We start from the raw sequence: 18,719 nt of genomic DNA, 5'->3' as shown, positions 1-18,719 counted from the left end.
TTTGCATGGCCATGTCCGACCATATTTTTATGGGTGCAAGCTCGAGCTTTGGAATGCCCCACTGGGCATCTTCCTCTTCTGTGAGATAGCACTCTTCATTATCAAGGGGCTCAAATAACGAGTTAAAATCGCCCACGATTATGACATTAGATTCTTCAGAATATAGCTCAAGAAGATCGTCGAGAGCCGCTAAAATGCCCGACTTCTTCCCCCTAGTTCTTCTCATGTAAATGTCATAAATGTCTATGTTCCCTAGTAGACCCATATTTAGTCTTAAGACTTGGATGTCATTACTCTGGGTCGAGAGCACCTTGATATTTAAGCCTAATTCTTGTCGCACCCAAATTGTGAATCCCCCTAATGGGCGCCCTTTTGCTCCTCTGGTAGCTGGAATATAATAGTTTAAATAACCTGAACAATGGAGGGGGCGGCTGACCAGGTTTCCTGGATGAGGAAGATGTCATAGCACTCAATGAAGGCATACCACTCGGGAGATGTAGTCTTTGAGCTCAATCCTGCAATATTCCAAGACATCAAAGATTTCCTTAAAGAGGTTTGCCAAGGTGACAATGGCACATTTGCTCTATCAGGAAATATGCAGCTGGCCTCCCTCGAGCCCTCTATCAAAGGTGGAGATGTGGATGTGGTCCTTAAAGGCCGAACAGGGCCTGTACTCAAAAGCATGGTACTGGGAGGACTACCCCTGATGTTTGTGGGGACTTTGGGGTAACCTTGACGCATTTGGGGCACGCTCTTGATGCAGTCATTATTTTCCAACATGGAACATCCCGACTGACTGGTGAGTGTCTGCCTAGGGGAATATCTAGTCTGTCTGCTCGGAGGAGATTGTCTAAACTTAATGGATGACAATCCAGGAGAACTGGTTCGAAACTCCAGAGCAAAAAGATTTTCAGCAAGATCTGCCCTGGTTAAAGACAAAGTAGGCTTGATACAATCCGACTGGTGGGCGGGTGAAGTGAGCCTATGAGCCTTGACAATGTCCTTCCTTATAACTGAGCAGCATCCCCTGACATACCGTATCCAGTGTATGACTTTTATTGGTCAGGGTGTCCACATTCTCTGCACCTTTGTTGATGTCATACTTTGGCACATTCACCACATAGATTCTGTGGCTAGGGAGCAATCTGGCTTGGGAACTACACTGAGGATGTTTAGTCTGAGAAAGAGTGTGTCTGCTATGCAATGTCTGGTCTCTCATTGTTGATACACTGTGGGAGTAGGCGCTTAGTCGTAGATGATGGTGGCACTAGCTTTTGTCTCTTAACCGCATCAGAAAATGAGGGAGTGCCATTAAGGTTAGTGCCCGTGACAGGAGGGACTGTTGCTCTCCCAGTGTAGGTGGCCTGGCAAAGCAGGGTGGCTGGCCTGTCGTAGTGTTGACACTCTCTATACGGGAGAAATCTTGTTGCGATAAGAGCTTAACCAAAGAGGTTAAATCCTCAATCATATTTTTCATTGTCCCTATTTCGAGCAGGAGCATGTTGACAAGTTGGATCATGTCCTGAGACTCTGTGTTGGACCCTGTCACTACCCCTATATTGCTAGCTAAAGGTACCTGGGGTAACTGGGCTAAATGGGACCTCTCTTCCCTATCAGCGATAGTCAATTCCGACAAGGTCAAGAATCTGTTTGTACATATGATTGCGGGATCCATTTGTTGAGAATTAGTCCTGGAGGAGCTGGTAGCCGAGTGTCCTACCCTCATTGTGTCTCGATTCCCCTCGACATTGGGAATAACTGGCCCTTTTTTGCGTTGTTTACGAAACATAGCAGGGATAGCAGGATAACAATTTGGGCTTCCATTAGTGGGTTGGGTAGGTCTAGGGGGAGACTTATCATTGGCGGTTTGTGTGTTAGGCGCTGCCTCTAGTATATCCTCACACTCACTAAAAAGGGTGTCAATACGGTCTAGGACCTGCATGCTTGTGTACCTTTCTGGCCTTTTTCCCATTGTTAATCCGTCCAGTTCCACCACCTCCCTTCCAGCCTCCTTCCATGGCCTTTCTTTTCCCCATACTTCTTGGTTGTACAACCAAACTAGGATATCTGCGAGTGCTTTTGAATCTAACCCAAATCTAATGTTAAAATCAGGATATGGTTTAACATATGAACATTCAACAGCTTGAAACAGTACGAAATGCTTTAGAGTTCAGAGTTCAGCAAAGGTACTCCACCTAAGAATGTAAATAGGGGGAACAAAGATGATCAGTACCTCACTGTGCAGTAAGGGTCAATAGGGAAAACCAATGTCTGGGTGACAGGTAAAAGAGGGGGTGGCCCTCCCTGCCTTTTCCTGTCAATGACAGCAAGGACTGGCCCATCCCATGCCACGGAGGAGAGGCAGTGCTTTCTGTGCAATGTAAAAACAAGCACCTCCCCCTCACTAGCGGCACCTGCAGTGAGGAGCATTGCATCCTGGGGCTGGTAGTCCCGTACAAGGATGAAATTGGCAAACAAATGCTGGCACGTAGAATCCCTGGTACTCCTGTCCCACCAGGGATTGAGACAGTGGCACCAGGTGCAGGGCGACAAGAAAAACAGCAGAAAAGAACACAGCAGGCTCCTGTGCCGCAGGGGGAGAGGCAGCGCTTTATGCGCGATGTAAAAACAAGTGCCTCCCCCTCACCTGCGGTACCTGTGGTGAGGAGTGTTGCACCCGGGGCCTGGTAGTCCCCTACCAGGGTGAAGTTGGCAAACAAATGCGGGCAAGTAGAATCCCGGGGACTCCTGTCCCACCAGGGATTGAGGCAGTGTCACCAGGCGCAGGGCAACAAGAAAAAAGGCAGAAAAGAACAAAGCAGGCTTCCAATTAATCAGTTCTGAAAAGTGCACTCATTGATGGGTTTGGCTTGACCTCTGAAAAGTATAAGGTTAAGTTCAGAGACACCCCAAAGGCACACACCCAGCAATGGGTAGATTTAATTGATGGTGCTATTAAGGCACTGGCAGGCTGGCTTCATGGAAGCTAGGTACAGGACTATGAAGGACTAGACAATTTAATAACGAGGGAGAACATCCTTAATAACTGTCGGAATCAACTTTTGCAACAGAACCTGGTGCACTCTGATCTGACCTCTCCCCAAGAAGGAGCAGGAAGGGTAAGGAGTTGCCCTCCTCTCACACCCTGCTAAAATGTTATGTTAAAATACTTAAAAAAAGAACATGGCTGCCCCAGCAAAAGAAGTGTCCCAGCGCTGACTGTCTAATAGAGTGGGAAGAAGAGGCAGCTTAATGATTGGAGAATAGCCAGGTCTTCACAGTCTTTCTAAAAATACAGTGATAGGCAATGATAAGGGTAGAAATAGGTAGGGAGTTCCAAAGGGCAGGCGCCAATGCCTTGAACGAGCGACCACCCGTTCTGGCCCTGCATACCCGAGGCACTCGGGCCAAATGCCAATCTGCTGAGCGTAGGGTGTGGATGGTTGCATAAGGAGAGCACATATCGGTCAAAATCATAGGGCAGAGGCCCGGAAAGATCTTATGGATGATGCAGACAGCTTTAAAGTAAATTCTCTGTTCTATTGGCAGTCAATGTAACCAAGGGAAGAGGGCTGAGACTTGACAATGCTTGGGGAGTGCGAACAGGGCTCAGGCTGCAGCGTTGTGGCACTTTGGAGCCTTTTGATCACTGATTTTTTAGAGACTAGGAGCAACACATTGCAGTAGTCCAATCTGGCCAGGACAGTGGATCGGACAAACAACTGCCGGGCGTGAGAATGGAAGAGTCCTGGAATAGGCTATAGGCCATGTAGCAGTCTGAAACAGGTGCCTGCCACTGATGTAGCAGGTGTTTCAAAAGAGAGGGTGCTATCCACCCAGACTACCAGGACCTTGACCAGAGATTTAGGCAAGGGGGGTGCACAGAGTGCAGGGGGCCACCACTGACTGCCCCGGAGATGGGAGTCCCTGCCCACAAGGAAGATTTCAGATTTGGTGGAATTCAACTGGAGTTAATTGTTAGCCATCCAATCAGAGGTAGCAGTTCGATCCTTCTGAAATTTTGCTGAATCCAGGGTTGAATTGCTAGGGAAGATAAGCACCAATTGTGTGCCATCCACATATGACACCAAAGAGATGTTCCAGGCCTTACCTATCAGAGCCAGAAGTCGGATGTAGACGTTAAATAGTGTACAGCTCAGTGCTGAACCCTGTGGGATGTGCTGGCTTAGCGGGTGGGTACTTGAAAGGTCCGGTCAGCCGGAAAAGATGAGAACCAAGACAGGGCCTTGCCATCGATATCGATCTCTCTCAGCTGGTATAGCAGAATCTTATGGGAGACCGTGTCAAAGGCTGCACTCAGATCAAGCAGAATCAGCGCAGAGGTTCTGCCCTTATCCATAGAAGCCCGTAGCTGCTCCTTAACCGCAAGCAAAGCAGACTCAGTACTGTGTCGAGGCCGGGAACCATTTTGAGATGGATCCAGTATCAAATTAACTTCCAGGTATTGGTTTAAGATAGTGCTGATGTATGATTTCGTAATTTTAGAAAGGAATGGGAGCAGGGAGATTGGTTGGAGGTTTTCAGGCTTGGACACCTCCAGTGTTGTTTTTTTCAGCAGAGCAACAACACCCTCAGTGAAGAGCAACTTCTTGGGGGAGAAGATGTCAGTCCCTGTGAGGGAACTGTCCCAGAGGAACTTGTGCCTGACCAGGCAGAGTTCTTGAGGGCACGGTGCCCTTACAGGGTAGACTTGAGTTTGGAGCAGCAGACCTGTCCCTCTCTTAAACCCCTCACACAGTAAGCTGCTGCTGAGGAAGCAGGAACTATCAGTGGGTCCCATAGGATCTACTAGGAATATGGACTCCTGTATTCTGAAGGTAAAGACCCCAAGCCTGGTGCCACCAGGAGGTTGGTAATAACCCAGAAGTTCAGACGGTTTCTCTGCTCCCTAGCATGTGGTATTTCTCTTGTAGGACACTTGGGGCAAAGCAAGACTTGGGACAAGCTTGTCCCTCATTTTCACTGGCCCCAAATGTCTGAAGACACCAAGGAGTTTTGTTGCTCCTGTGTCACTTGCCAAGCCAGTGGTAAGTCAGGTGGCACAACAAAGGTCTCCTTAATTCTACTTCCAGTGTTTGCAGTCCCCTTTGAAAGGGTAGGTATTTACACTGTTGATGCTTTGAATCCTTCAACTGCATCTGGGCACAGTTATATAATAATGGTGGTGGACCATGCCACTAGTTACACAGAGGAAATTCCCCTTATAACCACTACAGCTCCTGCAGTGGCCAGGGCCCTCCTGGGAATATTTTTCAGAGTGGGCTTCCTTAAGGAGGTCATGAGAGACAGAGGTACAAACCTCATGTCTAGTTATATCACTGCCATGTGGAAAGAGTGTGGAGTAAACTACAAGTTTACCACACCCTACATTCCACAGTGGAATGGGCTTGTTGAGAGGTTCAACAAGACCCTGAAGGGTATGATCATGGGACTCCCAGAATAACTCAGGCAAAAATGGGATGTCTTACTGCTCTGCCTTGTCGTTGCCTGCAGAGAGGTTCCTCAGAAGGGGGTTGGTTACAGCCCATTTGGAATTCTGTTTGGACATCCAGTTAGGACTCCATTGTGTCGAATTAAGGAAGGCTGGGTCCAACCTCTCAAACCTCCTAAACAGGACAACATTAAGGACTATATCCTTGGCCTGCATTCATGCATGACTGAGTACATGAAGAAGGCCAGCAAACACCTGAGGCCAGCCAAGAACTCCAAAAAGCTTGGTATGACCAAAAGGCTGTCTTGACCATTTACCAGCCAGGTCAGAAAGTATGGGTGTTGAAGCCTGTGGCCCCAGCAGCTCTCCAGGACTAATGGAGTGGCCCCCACACTATCCTTGAACAAAAAGGTGAGGTCACCTACTTGGTGGACCTAGGCACTCCAAGAAGTCCCCATAGGGTACTTCATTTGAACTGCTTGGTCATGGGAACTGATGAGGGGCAGGAGGAAGAGAGCGGTCTTCTCCCTGATCTCCTCTCTCAGAACCCGGATGATGGGTCAGTAGATGGAAGAGCCTTGGCAGGCAGCCTCACTGACGAGCAGCAAGCTGATTGTAGGCAAGTCCTCAATCAGTACAGACACATGTTCTCCCTGACACCCAGTCAGACTACCTGGTGTACCTATGAAGACACAGGTGACACCCTACCTGTCAGGAATAAAATCTATAGACAGCCTGACCATGTCAGGGATTGAATCAGGACCGATGTCCAAAAGATGCTGGCATTTGGGGCCATCGAGGCTTCAGATAGACCCTGGGCTAGTCCAGTAGTTCTTGTACCAAAACCTCACACCAAGGGTGGAAAAAGAGAGATGAGGTTTTATGTGGACTAAAGAGGCCTCAATGCAGTCACTAGGTCTAATGCCCATCTTATTCCAAGAGCACAAGAACGTATAGATATTTTGGCCTCAGCCAAGTTTCTGAGTACATTTGACCTGACTGCTGGGTACTGGCAAATAAGACTAGCTGAGGATGCCAAGCCAAAAACTGCATTTCCAACCCTAGTGTGCATTATCAATTTATTGTTATGCCCTTTGGTCTGAAAAATGCACCTACCACATTTCAGAGTTGCTGAACAAAGTTCTCACAGGCCTGGAAGATTATAGTGCATCATATCTAGATGATATAGCTGTCTATAGTTCAACCTGGCATGGCCAATTGGTCCACCTCAGGAATGTTCCGGGGGCCATGCAGAAGGCAGATCTCACTATGAATGAGGCCCAAGTGTAAGATAGGGCAGAGCAAAGTTGTGAACTTGGGCCACCTGGTAGGTGGGGGTCATGTTCAACCATTGGAGAGCAAAATCAATCCCGACCATTGTGGACTAGAATGCTCCCATTACCCAGATTCAGATCAGAGCTTTATTGGGCCTGACTGGGTACTCCAGAAGATTTTTCAAGGGATATGGGTCCATTGTCATCAAAGAAAATACCAAAAAAAGCTCAGTGGACAGCAAGCATTGATGACCTGAAGCAGGCCATGTGCACTGCTCCCATTCAGCAAAGTCCTGACTACTCTAAAACTTTCATTGTCCAGACAGATGCATCTGGGATAGGTGTAAGGGCTGTGTTATTGCAACTAAATGCACAGGGCTAGGATCAACCAGTAGCTTTTGACAGCAGAAGGTTGACCCCCAGGGAGAAATGTTGGTCAGCCATTGAGAGGGAGTCCTTTGCTGTGGTCTGGACCTTGAAGAAGCTGAGGCCATACCTGTTTGGCACCAACTTCATTGTTTAGACAAACCACAAGACCCCTTTATGGCTTAGTAAATCAAAATGGGTGGAGAATGGACCACTTATAACTACATTTTCAGGGATTCTTTTCTTTCGTATTAAAAAACTCTCATACATGCACGTAGTTCGGAAGGCGGTATATCTTGATTCTCTCCAGTTACAATGCATTAATGCATCATCATCGGGTCTTTTTTTGTTGTATGCTTACCTCTAGCCAGAGGTAACCACTGGATACATAGTAGTGTCCAGATATTGTGTCTACAAGTGCTCAAAAGAAGATGTGGATTAAAAAAATCTTGCTCATCTCAAAGCAAATTTGTTTATTCTAAAAAAGATGATTCAAGATTAATAAAAATACTGGTGTGTACATATGGATGGGGTAACTGGATCCTCTATACTTTAAATATCAGGCCGACATGTTTCAGCCCGGTCTATGGGGCTTTCTTCAGGAACAAAGGTAAGTACCTACACGATTTTTGCAGCTACTGTCAGTGGGTCTTGTGTTCTACTATTAATAAAAAAAAAAGGCCAATTGTGCCTGTAATTGGGAAGACACATAGAAGACAAAGACAAATACAGCAAACATCAACAATTACAATCAACTGTTCTCGCTACATTGTAGCTTAAGTTTACAAGGTGGCTACTAGCCCTCTTCGTTTTCTTAGACATCATAAGGTGGTTTCAAACATTGACGGTACACTGAAGCTTTAAAAATATTGATTTTGTATCTTGGAATTCATATTTCTACTTTCACCCCAGAAGTTCTAGATCTTCTATGTTCACTCTTCATGGGACTAATATCGTTTGTACCCCAAGTGCGCTGCTTTTAGTCATGTCAATATGCGTGCTCTTTGCGGTGTTTTAAGGCTATATTTACTCATATGCGCACACCGTTTTCTCTATGTAGTGTTGCGGTCTATTTGGAAACCGTCTTCTCATGTTAATAAATTCTGGAATAGCGTGTTTGTAAAACCATAATGCAGAAAGAACTTTATTTGAGAAAGCACAAAGATTGGTGGACCTTCTACAAACAAATGTCTTGGGACTCAATGATGGTGTACCATGGCATCAACTACATTGAAAGAACCACGAGAATCAAAAAGATCAAAGAAAACCTCCAACTACTGAAGGCTCAATTGAACTGATTGGGGCTTTTTACAGCACTATACACATATATATGTAGTACCTTGTAAGTAAACCCTACTATTTGAGGTTCATGGGGATAACAGGTAGAAATCAGATACGAGTAGCCCCTTTTTACGTTGTGGTGGCGATAGGGGCTTGATATTATGCCCCAAGGTTTGTGCAGCGATCCCAATGACAAACAGCTAGATGCTTTTCACCTCCTTAATGTCCTGGTGGGATACAGACCACACCTTCGGAATTTGTTCTCTACAAATTACAGATTGTCAAGGCTGCCAAAATATAATGGTGGAAAAGGACCTGGTAAATACCAGGATATGTGAATTTGGTGCACAAATCAAATCAATCTACATGTTGTTCCACATTATGAGAGCTCAACTCAAAATTGGTGCTATTTATTGCATCCATCAATGTCCAAACCCTGGGGTAATCGAGGGCATTACGTTGTCAATGCCCCAAGCAGAGGTCAGCATTGCTGAATTGACTTGATGTAGTTTCACTTATTTGCCAAACTCATTTGATATTCTCGAAAAAGAGCAAACCTCAAGACAGGTGCTTGTCTTTATCCCAGTGTGGATGGAATATTGTAAGGGAATACCAGGACCGTCTTGTAGTTTGGCAGTCAGGATGCTACTATTCTTTTGCAGTTACTAGTTTAGATAATAAAAAAAAGAGTTAAACAGGACTGTCTAATGTCTCTTGAGCAAATAAGAACCACTGGACCATAAAATTAGGGAACACTAGAAAACATCTATCGCTAGAGAAGAGGTGTTAGAGAGCATCAGTGTGCACATCTACCTAGCAGTCTATATGTAAGAGAAATAAATTAAGCTTGTCACTGCTTATAAAGGCAAATAATTCGTTTTAAGTTTTAGCCTGTGTTCCAATATGCACATCAAAAGGCAAGAAACTCTGGCAATCAGGTTTTATAAAGTACTTTCTTTCAAACGCCAGGATGGACAGAAGCAGAAGCTTATGAAAAAAGTGTCCTGTTTCTAGCACTTCCTTCAAAATATTTGTGGTATTCTTTCAGTTTCCACGTTCCGCTGTCTTGTCATCCTTAATAGATCTCCACTTTTAAAAGTCACTTATTTTATGCACTAAAGTAGAATCTCTCTCTCATGCTCTCCCCCATGGGAAAAACAACACATTTGTTTCCTTCTTCAAATTGTGCTAGCAAAGGCGTTCCCTCTTTTGTTGAGCTCTTGCTCTCATGTCAATCCTTGTCTTTGGAACACTAAAGAAAAAACTAACTTGTACTGCTATCACTCTCTTTCCTTGGATAGATAAGAGAAATTGTCTTTCTAAAGCGTGAACAGGGACTTCATTGATATATCCCACGACTAATAGACAAGGCAAACCTGTTGCTTCCTAAAGGAAGGTAGAGATGAGTCATGAAGAACTAAGACCCTATTCTAAAGCGTAGCAAGTGGCACACCTTCGTCATGCTTGTAGATTTAATTTACTCTGCCATCCTGGCTTGGACACTGACTGCCATACTTTGAGACCTCAGAGGAGTCGCTGTCACAGTGGTTCCTCTAAAGGCACTAAAAGTTTGGTGAGTTGCTCCATGTTTCAAACTTTTTGGGACATATGCAGAAGGGAATTACGCCACCAGAACATCACTTTTACTGACGTTTCGTGGTGCAATGCCCGCTTTGTAAATATGGTGCACTTTCACGCAGGTAGCGGTGGGAAAGGGGTGTGCAATGGTTGTTGTTGTGGGCATTCCCCCGCAACACCCATTGCCTTTTAATGTTGCCCCAGAATTACAAGAATGTGTAAATGTCAGGCAGCGCCCAAAACTAAGGCTATGCAAAAGCAGACATTAGATTGGTGCAACAAGGAGAAGTACATTTAATTGTCCTCATTTTTGATTTTTGAATGTGTGCTGCATTCGCAAAATACTATTAATAAGTGTTGTTTGTGCAGGGAGGTGTCCCTTCGGCACAAAAACAATCATTAAATAATAGTAATGTGCTACTTCTATGTGTGCTGCAAGATGCAGCACACAGAGAAGTAGCAAATTGTCATTGATTGTTTATGTGCAGGAAGGGAAACCTTCCTGCACATAAACCATCATCCCTGCAAACCTGGTATCCTTGCACTATGGCAGAAGGGTGTCAATGTTAGCACTAGGCAGCTTTCAGCACCAGTGCTATGAAAAGCACAGAGTAGGGCCGTAATCTTGTAAATACAGCGCATCTCTGCATTTTGGAAATAGTGCAGCGCTGCAAAATTTGCTGCAGCACCGCAAATGTTGCCACCGCACTATTTCCTTGTACATATGCCCCTTTGTTTTCCAAAAACGAACTTTCAAAGTATTAGTTTGTTTTTAAAAAACAAAAACTACCTAAACTTGACACCCTGGCAGTTTTCTTCCATGGTGTGAGTGTAAGGTTACTAAACCTTCAGTTTCGGATCATCAGGGTTTTCCTGGCTGGTCCAATTTGAAATAAATGTGCTCCTTTTATAGCAAACAGTCTGATATACCTACAACAGTGGTATCAGGAGTTGGGCACCAGCGGGGGCACTGATGCCGGAAACACGATGGTCGACTCAAAATAGATTAAACAGACTGTCAGTTTGGTAATTAGGGTGCTATACCATGCTTGTGGCAGAGTACCTTGTCTAATTCAGTATAAGTCACACGCACTCAGTTGTTGGCTTCCGATAAAATCTAGTATCAAAGGTTGGCGGTGCGAAAGGGTAAGTCCTCCTGAGAGTGAGGACCTGTAAACTAGAGAATAGTGCTATCCTCTGCGATAGAGGGGAGTCAACAAGCCTTGTAATTAACATTTAAAACATCCTTTGACCAAATTTCAGATAGCCACATTACAGAAGGGGAGCTCTTTTGTACCCTCTCAGCACTCGAATCACCTGGATACAGAGATCAGTATCTTTAGGTTTATGAGAACCATACGTCTCAAAAATTTCTTTTCTAACATCGTACAAGAACCTAAAATACCAAAGACCAACACCCTACTGGGTCTTAGAACCACAAGTACTTTTCTAGCGCCTATCAGCCATAAAGTTGTTGATGCCTTTGAGACAATCATGAAAAAGGAAGTACAAGCCATCTACAAATCTACAAGACCCAAACTAAGAACCACGAATTTGACAACCAAGGAAAGAGAAGCATTAAGACAAATAGCATCTAACCATCAAATTACCATTTGTCAAGCAGACAAGGAAGGAGCCATGGTTATTTTAGAAACACAGTACTATCTCAAAAACGTCAACGAACACGTAAGTGACACAAACACATATACACCAATGGATGGGGACCCAACACGAGAATTTGAAAGAACATTATCTACTAATCTCGATCAATATACAGAAAACGGTACAACCACGACAGAAGACAGGGATTACCTTTCCAAAAAAAATCATGCAGTACCATATTTGTATATGATCCCTAAGATCCATAAACATGCGTCACTACCACCTTTCAGACTGATAGTATCCACTGTGAACTCCATTCATGAACCAATTGGCAAATATCTCGACAGACATTTATAACCACTGGTCCAAAACATGACAACATACATCAAGGACACAACCAACTTTCTCAACATTTTGCAAGAAACCAAAGAGCTAATCACAGATCACACAGTCCTTTGTACCATCGATGTCAAATCGTTATACATGTAGATTCCGCACAATCTTGGTATTATGGCCGTAGAATCATTCTTGATTACCAGCGATAAGGATAATGCAGTGAAAATATTTCTAATGGAACTCCTACAGTTTACTCTATACCACTCGTATTTCAAATGGGAAGACAAATTCTATATTCAATCATCTGGCACTTCAATGGGCAATTGTGCCGCCCCCACATATGCGAATTTATTTATGCATCATTTTGAAATTGACAATATCCTCAACCAAGAATCCTGGCAGAAACATTTGTTGATTTACAAAAGATATATTGATGACATTTTTGTGCTATGGAATGGTCCAGTGTCCACTTTATTGGAAGTCATCGAAAACCTGAACAAAGTTGACCAACGAATCGAATTCACGGCATCCACCAGCATGAGTGAAATATCTTTCTTGGGCATACGTATTACATTTTCAAATGGTCAATTAACAACTGAAGTGTATTCTAAACCAACGGACCGCAATCATTTTTTACATTACCATTCATTTCATCTGCCATCTTTAAAAAAACATCTACCATATTCACAACTCCTTTGCTTAAAGAGAATTTCATCTTCAAAGGAGCTATATGAGAGGAGTGCGGACAAATGAATAGAAAAATTCAAGGAGAGAGGTTACCCAACAGCCATAACAGACGAAGCAAGAATAAAAGCTAACACAAAAACCATAGAAGAATTGTTGAGAACTTCTACTAATAACAAGAGAACTAACAGAGTGGTATTTGTGTCCAAATACTTAACGGAAAGTTACAGAATAAAAAGTGTAATTCGGAAATATTGGCTCATTCTCAGATCTGAAGCAGATTTCAATGGCATTTTTGAAGCGGCCCTACGATTTGCATACCAACGCACTCGCAATCTAAAACAAATGCTCAAGACACCTAAAAGCGAACCAAAGAAATTCAAGGTCACGTTACCATGTTTAAATTGTGGGAACTGCAATGCAATTATCAAAGGCGACACTCTACGACATCCCCACACGGGGGTTTCAGTAAAATTGAAGTTAACTACAACATGCAATAGCGAAAATGTCATATATTTACTGAAATGCCCATGTAGACTGGTTTATATTGGTAAAACCAAACGGAAAATCCGCATTCGGATTAATGAGCACAAACGTAACATCAGAACCAAAAAACAGAAATTTCCAGTAGCAGTTCACTTCGATCAATGTCATTACAACATTAGCCAACTTCGATTTTGTATACTTTAACAAGTAACTGTTGAACAGGGACGTGATAATACTTAATACTTACTGCAACGGGAGACCCATTAGATTTATTTTCTAAATACGATCAATCCTCATGAATTGAATGAAAAAATTGAACTCAGTTGCTTTCTTTGAATTATATGTAGATATTGATGTTTTTCAGATCAAGAGAGACTTTGTTATATTTACATCTAATTATATATACATACAAGCACGATAATGCACTACACACACTCTAATAGGACATAGTGTCACCGGGCATTCACCACTTTGCCGAGTCGGCTCTGAAACTCCGAACTCTTCAGTGTTCACTACCACGTGACACTGACATGCAAGGGCGATTGTTATATCCGTGTTCACTCATCACCCTTTATTCACTTTTTGTTGCGATTGTTATTTCGTAGACATTAGGTCCTTTTTTATTGACACTGCCCAGTCTTTATCCTTTTCCCTCAATCAATCAATCAATCACAGCATTTATAAAGCGCGCTACTCACCCTGGAGGGTCTCAAGGCGCTGGAGGAGAGGGGTAAGTTACTGCTCGAACAGCCAGGTCTTGAGCTGCTTCCTGAAGGAGAGATGGTCTTGGGTTCGCCGAAGGTGGGTGGGGAGGGAGTTCCAAGTCTTGGCGGCAAGGTAGGAGAAGGATCTTCCTCCGGCGGTGGCTCTGCGAATGCGTGGTACGGTGGCGAGTGCGTGGCTGGTCGATCGTAGCTGGCGGGCGGGCGTGTAGAAGGTCAGGCGGTCGTTGAGGTACTTGGGTCCCAGGTCGTGGAGAGCCTTGTGTGCGTGGGTGAGGAGTCTGAACATGATTCTCTTGCTGACGGGGAGCCAGTGCAGGTCTCTCAGGTGTCCGGTGATGTGGCTGTGTCGGGGGATGTCCAGGATGAGTCGTGCGGAGGCGTTCTGGATGCGTTGGAGTCTTTTTGATGTTTGGCTGTGGTTCCCGCGTAGAGGGTGTTCCCGTAGTCCAGTCGGCTGGTGACGAGAGCCTGGGTGACGGTCTTCCTGGTTTCAGTGGGGATCCATCTGAAGATCTTGCGGAGCATGCGCAGGGTGTTGAAGCATGAAGATGAGATGGCGTTGACTTGTCTGGTCCAGGATGAAGCCCAGGTTGCGTGCGTGGTCCGTTGGTTTGGGGGCGGTGCCCAGGGCCGGGGGCCACCAGGAGTCGTCCCAGGCGGAGGGTGATGATCCCAGGATGAGGACTTCCGTCTTGTCTGAGTTCAGTTTAAGGTGGCTGATCCTCATCCAGTCGGCGACGTCTTTCATCCCTTCGTGTAGATTGGCTCTGGCGGTGGTGGGGTCGTTGGTGAGGGAGAGGATCAGCTGGGTGTCGTTGGCGTAGGAGATGATGTTGAGGTTGTGTTGGCGTGCGATGGCTGCGAGGGGGCTGAAGAGGGTTGGACTGAGTGAAGATCCTTGTGGTACGCCGCAGATGACTTTGGTGGCCTCGGATCTGAACGGGGGGAGGTGGACTCTCTGGGTTCTTCCGGAGAGGAACGAGATGATCCACTCCAGCGCTTTGTCTCGGATTCCGATGTTGCTGAGGCGCTTCACTAGGGTGCGGTGGCAGACAGTGTCGAACGCCGCAGAGAGGTCCAGGAGGATGAGGGCCGCTGTTTCCCCGTTGTCGATCAGGGTTATGATGTCGTCGGTGGCAGCGATTAGGGCGGTCTCGGTGCTGTGGTTGGCCCGAAACCCGGACTGCGAGGGGTCGAGGGATCCGTTCGTCTCGAGGAAGGTGGCAAGCTGTTTGTTGACGGTCTTCTCGATGACTTTGGCCGGAAAAGGAAGGAGCGAGATGGGACGGTAGTTCTTGAGGTCGGTGGGGTCCGCCGTTGTTTCTTCAGGAGGGCGGTCAGCTTGGCGTACTTCCAGCTCTCCGGGAAGGTGGCGGTGTGGAAGGAGGAGTTGATGATGTCTCGGAGATGGGGTGCGATGATGGCGTCGGCTTTGTTGAAGACGTGGTGTGGGCATGGGTCGGTTGGTGATCCGGAGTGGATGGAGTTCATCGTGCGGGTGGTGTCTTCGGTGCTGATCGGGGTCCAGGTGGTGGTGGCGGGCGTTGGTTCGGTGGTCGGGTGCGTGGTCTGTGCGTCGAAGCTGTTGTGTATGTCGGCGATCTTGCGGTGGAAGAACGAGGCAAGTGAGTTGCAGAGGTCTTGCGAGGGAGTGATGTCGTTGTTTCCGGTGCTGGGGTTGGAGAACTCTTTGACGATGCTGAAGAGTTCCCTGCTGTCGTGGGCGTTGTTGTTCAGTCGTTCTTTGAGTGCCGTCTTCTTGGTGGCGTGGATCAGCTGATGGTGTTTGCGGGTGGCGTGCTTGAGGGCGGTCCTGTTGTCTGTGGTCTGGTCGAGCCGCCAGGTTTTCTCGAGGGTGCGGCAGTTCTTCTTGGATTCCTTGAGTTCGTCGGTGAACCAGGGGGTTTTCTTGCTGCCGGATCTGCTGGGAGGGTTCTTTAGTGGTGCGAGGTCATCGGCGCAGGTGGTCAGCCACTTGGTGAGGTTGCTAGCAGCTTCGTTGGGGTTCGTTGTGCTGGTGGGAGTGTTCTGACTGAGTGAAGCGGTGAGCTGCTCGGCGGTGATCTTGCTCCAGTTTCGGCGGGGAGCCTGTTGCGGGTGGTGGTGGGTCGTAGTTCTTCTGAAGCTGAAGTGGACGCAGCTGTGGTCTGTCCAGTGTAGTCCGGTGGAGTGGCTGAAGGAGATGTGCTTGCTGGAGGAGAAGACGGGGTCAAGCGTGTGGCCGGCGTAGTGGGTGGGGGTGTTCACCAGTTGCTTGAGTCCGAGGTTGGCGAGGTTGTTCAGCAGGGCGGTGGTGTTTCTGTCGTTGTTGTTCTCCAGGTGGAAGTTGAGGTCCCCTAGGAGGATGTAGTCGGCGGAGGGAAGGGCGTGCGTAAAATGAATGAAGTGCTGATGAAGTCTGCGATGTCTTCGCTGAATTGTGTGCGTGGTCCTGGTGGTCTGTAGATGAGGGTGCCTCGGAGGGTGGTCTTGGGGTTGGTGTGTATCTGGAAGTGCAGGTGTTCGGCGGCGGTGAAGGTTTCGTCGGAGTTAGTCGAGATGCGGATGGTGTTCTTGTGTACGATGGCGATGCCTCCTTCCGTCTGGTTGACGCGATCCTTCCGGGCGATCTTGTATCCGTCCGGGATGGCTATGGCGAAGTCGGGCGCTGAGGAGGCGTTCATCCAGGTCTCGGTGAGGAAGGCGACTTCCGGTGCTGTTGCATCGAGCAGGTCCCAGAGTTCCACGGCGTGCCTGTGGACGGAGCGGGTGTTGAGCAGGATGCACTTCAGGTGGTTGCTGCTGGACTTGGCGGGGGTGGTGCAGGTCCGGTAGCAGGTGAACCGGCAGGCTTGGCTGGCGAAGGGTCCGTGGGTGCGTCTCGGGGTGGCTCGGTAGCAGGCAGGGTTCCGGCCGGTATTGAGTGCGTTGAGAGTGGCGGCATCGTAGGTCTGTCGTGTAGTTTTGCATCGGCAGTGGGGACCAGGGGTTCTGGCACTGGGCGCGGTCCAGGCGCAGACGGGCGCAGACGGGCTTGCCTTTGGCGCGCCTTCGGCGCATAATCGGCGCGCCCGCTGCGCGTCAACGTGCGTGAGGGCAGCATAAGAAGGGAGTCTGGTGGGCGGATCAGCTGGTTGGCGGGAGCGGGGCGGCGAATGGGCTGGCGGGGGGCAGGGCTGCAGGGAGGCAGCGGCGGGAAGAAGCTGGTGCGGGCGGGCGGCTCAGCGGCGGCTGGGTCGCCCGGTCACGAAATGCACAGGAAGCGGCAGCAGGCAGAGGCAGGAGCAGCACAGGAGCGTGGGCGCGACCAGGCCTGAGCACAGGCTCTGCAGTCGCTCCCGATCAGGTGGGACGGTCTCCTTAAGAAGGGAGTCGGGTGGGTGGATCAGCTGGTTGGCAGGAGCGGGGCGGCGAACGGGCTGGCAGGGGCGGGGCCGCAGGGAGGCAGCGGCGGGAAGAAGCTGGTGCGGGCGGGCGGCTCAGCGGCGGCTGGGTCGCCCGGTCACGAAATGCACAGGAAGCGGCAGCAGGCAGAGGCAGGAGCAGCACAGGAGTGTGGGGGCGACCAGGCCGCTCCCTGTATATTTTTTAGCATGTAAACAAGATCACGTGATCTTGACATCAGTATATCGCGCCAGAACTGCAGAGCGCCTGCAAGTTTCGGCTTCACAACGTCCATGTACGGACTCAGGACATCCGATAACGAACACTGTTCGGTAAGCCATCTCACATCACTGTTTTTTAGATTTTTTGTCCACTAAGAACCATGCCATTGATCTAGCTCTAATTTTTGACCGCGTTATTTTTAGAATTGACAGCTTTAAGCACCGCCACTACGGAGAGCCTGACATCACCGGTAGCGGAGCAAGCTGAACGATTCGCCACGCATATTTTTTACACAATTCTGGATGGCACTTTTTCATCCTTTTCGTAACCATTCCCAGACACTTTTTTGGTGACACGAAATACACGAGAGTTTCACACAAGGGTACTACACACGTTCGGTGCATAGATATTGAGCCACCATTGTTCGGTGTACATGTATTGAGCCACCTTCCACGTTAGATTCTCACGTTGTTTGCATGTCAAAAGCTCAATTGATCACAGGAAATACAATATATAGTATAAGCATGATGTTAATATAATGCAATTGATTTCTCATCCATTGTTGATTTCGGCATTTTTGTGATTCTCCAGTAATACCCCTGATGAAGGGCAAAAGCCAGAAATGCATTGGGTAATGTGATAAAACCAAGGATAATTACCATAACCATATGGAAACATCATAAGAAATAATTGAAAATGACAAAGAAGTATCAAGATTTAATTTCATGTAAATACATTCAAGCTTGTTTTGAACATCATTGAGAAAGACTTTTTTCAACTTTTTTTTGTACACACCAAGAAAATTAATTAATTAAGTGCGAATTGGGGGACGCCCCTCTATCGCAGAGGATATCGCTATTCTCTAGAGTACCTTGTCTGACAAACTCTAAATCAAACTCTATGTCTTGAAAGTCTTCTGGATTACCAAGAACCCTCTTTTGCGGCTTATGATATATCATGCATTATATTCTGCTTTGTTCAGCAACATTGGAAAATGCCTGGTGGTATTTTTTAAAACTTAACCTTCACCCTTATTGGGTTCCTCTTTAGTATGGAGCTACCCTGTCTGCCAAACACTAGAGCTAAGCCCACAACAATGTCATTGACAGACGAGAGAGCTGAAGGTAAAAAAAGTCGAAATCTACCAACATCTTATCTCCATTTCAGAAAATACATACGTTTTTCCTTTTGAAGAAATCTCTCACCAGCATGTACCTGTGTGAATGCTAAATAGACACCTGCTGCAGCGTATGAATTAACAATTTTTTTAACAAAATCTCCTCACTCTATAAAAATGTCACTTCCTTGTCTGCTCTATACAAGAAGAATACTTAAAAGTCACTAACCCTG

This window comes from Lissotriton helveticus, chromosome 1_1, assembly GCF_964261635.1.
Source record: "Lissotriton helveticus chromosome 1_1, aLisHel1.1, whole genome shotgun sequence".
Classification (NCBI taxonomy): Eukaryota; Metazoa; Chordata; class Amphibia; order Caudata; family Salamandridae; genus Lissotriton; species Lissotriton helveticus.
Note: the sequence above shows the minus strand (reverse complement) of the source record.